Source organism: Nipponia nippon, unplaced genomic scaffold (assembly GCF_047370975.1).
Source record: "Nipponia nippon isolate SJK-2023a ecotype South Korea unplaced genomic scaffold, ASM4737097v1 scaffold_3, whole genome shotgun sequence".
In the NCBI taxonomy this organism is placed as follows: Eukaryota; Metazoa; Chordata; class Aves; order Pelecaniformes; family Threskiornithidae; genus Nipponia; species Nipponia nippon.
Genome location: NW_028262347.1, coordinates 83,498,791 through 83,505,292, shown reverse-complemented (window position 1 = coordinate 83,505,292; position 6,502 = coordinate 83,498,791).

Genomic DNA, 6,502 nt, shown 5'->3' with positions numbered 1-6,502 from the left:
ATGCAAAGTGAGTATTTCAAGACACAAGGATATCAAAACTGGGGGACTTCAGCCCCTCTGTGGGGAGAACCAAAGACAGAGTTAACGATGAAGGGGGAAGGGAAAAAGGGAAGGGAATCTGCATGGCTGCATCAGGGTGCCTTGCAGAGCTGGTGGTGTGTGAAATTTTCACTGTTGCTAGTTCTCCACTCTTTTAAGCAGAAAATCCCTTTCTCATATGGAAAGGAGCATGAGATTAGGGAATGCAACTGAGACACTGTTGGAAGACGTTACTATCCTGGGATTACGAGGAGGAATGGTTTAGCTGTGTGACAAAGATTAGAATTGCATGATTTCTTTGATGGAACAGGATGTGGTGTTTGCATGCCATTGCCAAGGGGCATGGGAGAGATATCCAGGAACAGGAAGATACCACAGATTGGCAGTGAGCAACATGCCAAAGAAGATTATAGAATTATAGATGACCTGAGTAGAGGAATGAAGATAAAACACCTTCCTTTAGAAAACTAAGTGATCAAGTGTGAAAAGAAAGAGGAGGGTCAGAACCATGGGGTACAACACCACTTTTGAGGATTTGCCTCATGTGGCAGACAGACACCCAGAGAGAAAAGGAAAGCAGTGATGTTTTCTCTTTGGGGATTAAAATGATGTACAACAAACTCGGGAGATGAAGAAGAATGAACGTGTTATGCCCTGTACTCTTTTGAAACGACCCTGAAGATTGCACTGCTGAAACCCTTTGCTGGCAGCACACACGTCCCTGACACTCAGCCAACTCCAACCCCCATGTGTCCCCAGCTCAACAACTCCCTGTTGCACTGCAGGGTAGAAAGCATAGGATTCCTGTTACAACCAGTTGAAGCAATGTCAGTGTTTCATTTCACAATATTTGACCTTCTGTTGAGGTTATTTAACACCTTTGCTTGTTCTTTTAGGCCAATTTTTAACAAAATACTGCATTTTACAAAAAAAAAAAAAAAAAAAGTAACCGAGTCTTGTTTTGGAAATGTGGAAAGAAATGCAACCTTCATTTCAAAGACTGCCAGCTGTTAAAATTGGATATCCAGTCAAAGGGATTTATTTAGGTTGCCTTCATGATCAGTGGTAGAGGGAACCTAGACTAACTTAGACCAAACAACTGGTTTTTAAATGACTTAAGTGACATGGAATGAATCCAAAATGCAGCATTTCTATACCCTTTAAATTTCTTCTCATTTTTTTACTATAAAGCTAATCACTCATTTCGATACATTCAGTTCTAATCCCCCCAAAACCAAACTTAGTGTGAAAAACTTCAAAATCTTGCTAAAGATTAGCTATGAAACTTTTAGGGAAGGATTTAATTTGAGAGTAGCATGCTAGGTATATAGAGGTCTAAACATATACAGGTGCATCCCTATTCATAAGTTGTCACAGGAGCCCTGAATTAGGAGACCTAATTCAGTTGCCCACACATAGGTGTCTAGTTCCATTTGAGATGCCCACTTGTATGTCACCTGGCCTCACCTGCTGCTCCAGGAGGGCACAGGTTTCCTACCATACCTGTCTCATCTCTGTCAGTTCTGTGTGGATATCTTCAGTCACTAGGCCATCTAAAATAGTTATTTATGCATATGTTAAGACAAGAGATTCATGCCTGCAGTGACAATAAAAAGCCTGGACAACAGATTTATATCTCCTCAGAATGAGGGATTAATGAGGGAGAAGAGAAAGGCAGCATTTTAAAAACAGCTACTTCTGCCAATGTTCTTGTGTAAGGATAGTTAAAGGAGCCTACCTCTAATAACGTTGACACTTCTGCTATGATGGGTGATAGGAGCAAAACTAAATATGGCTGTTTAAAATGGTTTAAATTACCATTTTATGACTTTATCTTTCATTTTATCAAGGTGTTAAGCACCACTGCTCTGCAGCTGTGCTCAAACTAAGATTAAAATCTACTTTTTTCTTCACTTTTTGTGTTTGTTTTTTTGGGGGGGAATATGGAAGTTGTGGAAATATGCTATATTTTGGTTTAGGCCAAAATGGTGGGAAGACAACTGCCTGTTAGACAGTAAAGGGAACAATAGTAAAAGCAGTACAGTTGGTCACTTATTTTTCAAATGAAATATATTTCTCCAAAAATGTGCACTTACTGAAACCACAGCTTTTCACACAGACATACCACACTGACACCAGTTTGTCAGGGAAGGCTTTCAGTTCCAAGTGGAATTAGGGACTGAAAAAAAGAGAAAAAGAAACAATTGCCCAAATGAGCTATTAAGAAAGGACATTTGGTAGGTTGATATCCAGCTTCTGGACCATGTGTTGTGGTATTTGGAGCAAGGCTTGAAGCTGAATCCTGTATCTCAAGTCAATACACAGTCAACAGAATATCCACTATTTTGACATCAGTTCATTACCCTCCTTTAAAAGGTCTTAGCTGTATTACCCAAGGGAACATAAAAGGAGGATGTTAATGAAAGGCAAGTGAAAGGACAGTGGCAAAAGGAATGCCCTGGGTGAAAATGAATGGGTTGTAAGCAGTGGCAAGAAGCAGGGGATGTCAGTGAGAGAATCAAGGTTTTCAAGACTAGAATAAGTGCAGGCAGCTGAACTCTGTGCCTCATGCCCATAACAAGGTTTGCTTGATAGAACTTGTTACAGTGCTTGCAATAATTATAACATTCCCTATTCTCTGGACAAGGCATATCGGTACAGTGCAAGTGTGTAGATTAGTGGTGTATTAGTTTATCTGCTGAAAAGGGCAGAAGCAAGGCTGCATTAGAAAATTTACTGACTTTGTTTCCCAATTCTCAGCAATTCGGGTTTCAAGTATGACAAGCACTTCTTGTCCCTCCCCATCTCCATCCTTCTCCCTGACTGTGTCCTCTAGGAGGCCTTAAGACAATGCAGGACTACCATCATTTGGGAAATGCATTATGTTGCAATATGAGCTGCTGCAGTTGCTATACTTTGCAATGTGGTGCACAGTACTATATCATACTGAGATGGGTGATACTCCTTTATAAGTCATTGTATGATATGTTATTATATTATGCTCACTATTTGAAGTAAAATTAACCATCAGGTTTAAAAATGACTGGAGACTGATACCCAGACAGAGTGACAACTTGAACCTTTCGTAGCCAGGCTAAAAATATCCTTGCATTCAGCACCACACATTGCTGGACTTCTTTGACAGCCTGCCTTTTCCATGTTTGCATCCATCCCAGATCCTCTAGGTTTCAAAAAACTGTAGACATTGTGAAAGATGGTTCCAAGCTGACTTACCTTTTGCCACACATCTGCAGGACTGGTTCTACCAAATCATACAGGGAGGCCATAGCAAGAAGCAGAGGAGATACAGGCTCCTCATTGAGTAAAGCATGCCGTCCTGAAGGAAAGGTGCTGACAGAGGTTTTTTTCATGAGCTACCCTGTGAAAGAACTTCACCTTTGCTTAACATAATTTCTCAGGTCTTTCACTGCTATTGGCTTGCTTTCCCATTGCAGTGTTGCACAAATACTCTCATTCCTGCAGTCATCCCACTGTAGTTGAGAAAAGCCCTCTCTCTCTTCACAGGCTGAAAATCTTGGATGCTCCAAACAAAACTCTGAGGATAGAGAGAGGATCATTCTCTTTACATTAAGTAATTTTCAAAGTAGGCTAGAAGGGAAAGAGACAGTACAAAAGCATGTGAGGGATATTTAGGGAAGGGGGAATAGTAGGACTGTAGTCCTTTTGCCTCATTTCCCTTCCCAAGCTTCAAAGGGCCGACAGAAGTACTATTGAGGGCAGGGCATCATAGGTTATGGATAAAGGTCTCTTGGAGCAGGTATAAACAATACAGTGTTTTCATAGTCATTTTGCTGACAGACTTGTCATTTGAGTGCTAAGAGCACTGGGAAGGATAGAGGGTAAAAGACAGCCAGTTCCCAGGCTGACAAATTGGCTTTTGCTGTGTCACATAACAAATAGGAGGGCACATGCATACCTATAGCCGCAGAAATTTATGCCTGCTGATAAACCATTCCACTGCAGACCAGGAGTAATCAGGAGGGTCTCTACTTGTGGAGGTCACAGACCTGGGCAGGCAGCAAAACCAGAGATTCATTTCTAGCAGGAGGATCATGAGAGGAAGCGAAGAGGTTGTTTGAGCAATGTGTTGTCTGGAAGTAGGCATGGAAAGGTGAGAGTGGAAAGTGTCTCTACCAATGATTTTACTATGACAATTCTGCTTTTTAATAAAAAAATATATGGAAATAATGTGACCGGTCTCTCAGTTTCCCTGCCAAGTCTCTCTGCACACTGAAAAATTAAAATTAAATTAAAAAAAATTAAATTAAAATTGCTTTAATCCATCCAGTCTGACAAACATTAACTTTTTTTCTCATAGATAGATAGTAAAAGTTTGATACATGGGTAAAAGCCAGCATTACAAATAATTTATACTCCTGGTTAGCACCTTTCCCCAGGGTAGATGATCTCTGCTTATTCACACAGATGTTACAGCAGTAATAACATGTTATGTGTGCACTGTGCATTGTGAAATCAAAACCATGCAAAACAAGGGCAGTGGGGAGCAAGCTGCAAAATCTCTGCTTTAGGTTTCTTGTACATTGTTCTAAGAGCTTCTTAGCTGCATTGATTCAGTAAAGCAATTGCTAAACTCACTCTTTTTTCAATGTAGTAGAGACATACTGCTGTATTCTCATGGTTCAACTCTACACTTATATAACGTAAGGTGCTTTTGAGTTTTTGTTATTTGGGCTGGGGTATGACCTTGAAGCACTCTGCTCCCAGGTTAAGATACAATGTTCTAGATATAAACAGAGATCTCACCACTGTCACGCTTTGTTCCATCAGATGTATTTGGTGGACTTATTACTCTTTTATAGGAGGGGGGAGGTTAAAGAAGAGCCGTTAGCAATGCATTCAAAATTGAATACAGGCAACCTGTAGTGACACTAGAAGGCACTGGAACACTAGCGAAGGATCCAAAACCAGTGTGCAGGCAACATCTCATGACCAGCTGCACCTCTGCGTTATGTGAATTGGGATTGTGGTGTTTCAAGATGGTTGCAGATGAGATCTTTATTGACCCTGAATAAAAGAACTAAGTTCAGGATCCAGCATGAAGAAGAACATGGCAAGACTGTTAGGATCCCCATGGTCGGTCTGAGCTCTGGCAGTGACTGTGCATTTGACTTATAGCAGTGATACTTAGGCAGCCTCCTAGGGAGGGTGGTAAAGTGAAATTATTGCAAAATGCATTCAATTCCAGAAAGGCAGCAGGTCTAGGAGCATGCATTATCATTATTTTTTTACAATCAACGTTTTCTTAATGAGGTTTCAAAGACGGAAGAGGTGTAACAGCTTGTTTACTGAGCCTTTGTTCTCACAGCTTGGTTTCCTAAAGATTTGTGTCCTACATTCTGTAAATACCCACTGTTGCAACAGTGCTGGTTCCTGCAACTTCTCTTCAACACAATGACACAATTTCCCAGTGCTTCCCCATACCATGATGCCCCTTCTAGCCTTACACCCCAAATCAGTCATCTCAGCTGTAAAATGCCCAGTTCTTTCTATGATGTCCCACATTCCCTAATGGCTTTTGTTTGGCCCAGCTCCTCGTCAAGGGGCAGCATATCCTTACAGTGATGCAGAATCATGCATGTGCTCCCCGGGCAGCCAGCACTCTCATGCTGCTCAGTGGGCCAGCAGAACTGACCATAACCACATTCTCCTGCCTTTCCCTCACTGGTAACGCTAATAGAGGGTCTCACTTCTCTGTCAGCTGTAGCATACAGAAGCAAAATACTTTTGAGAACACTGTTCCTCTGCCTACCTCAGCTAATACCTGTTAATAAGTTGAAGAGCTCAGGGGAAGAGGACACCAACTAGAAGATATGCAGATCAATGTGCAGAGACAGAAAAGAAAGCAACCACCTCATTTTCTTGGCAAATGTAGCTAAAAATGGCACCATATTATACAGAAACAAAACATGATGCATGGTTTGGGCTCTTCAGTTAAGTAAATTGATCACTTAGTGTTTCTTTTCTCTATGAGTCTGCTCCATTACTGATCTGTGGGTGGCTCAAGCGGAGCGGGAGTCAGGGTTATCATCTCAACATTTTGAAGGCTGTCATCTTACAGCACAGAGAAGAGGATGCTACCTGTATCTATTGCATCTGCTTGTTTCTGCAGAGGAATGTGAAAGCAGTGATGATACCTGAGGGCTAGCTCTTTCTGCCAAGTCATTTCTATTTATTTCTGTCATCTCTGAAAAAAGTCCAACAGTTATCGAAAAGAGCCCTTATTAGGAAAGATTTTGAAGATGGAAACCACTGTGGAGGCTGAAGGAATTAAAAAAAGAACAGCAGGTCAGCAAGGAAGGGAAGACATGAAATGCAGGGCAGCCAGCTAGCTACAGTGAAACACCATCCGTCTGCCTTCTGCAAACAGAAGGAAAATCAAACTGAATTGCAGTCTTAGGTGGCTTTGTTACTTTTCCCTCAA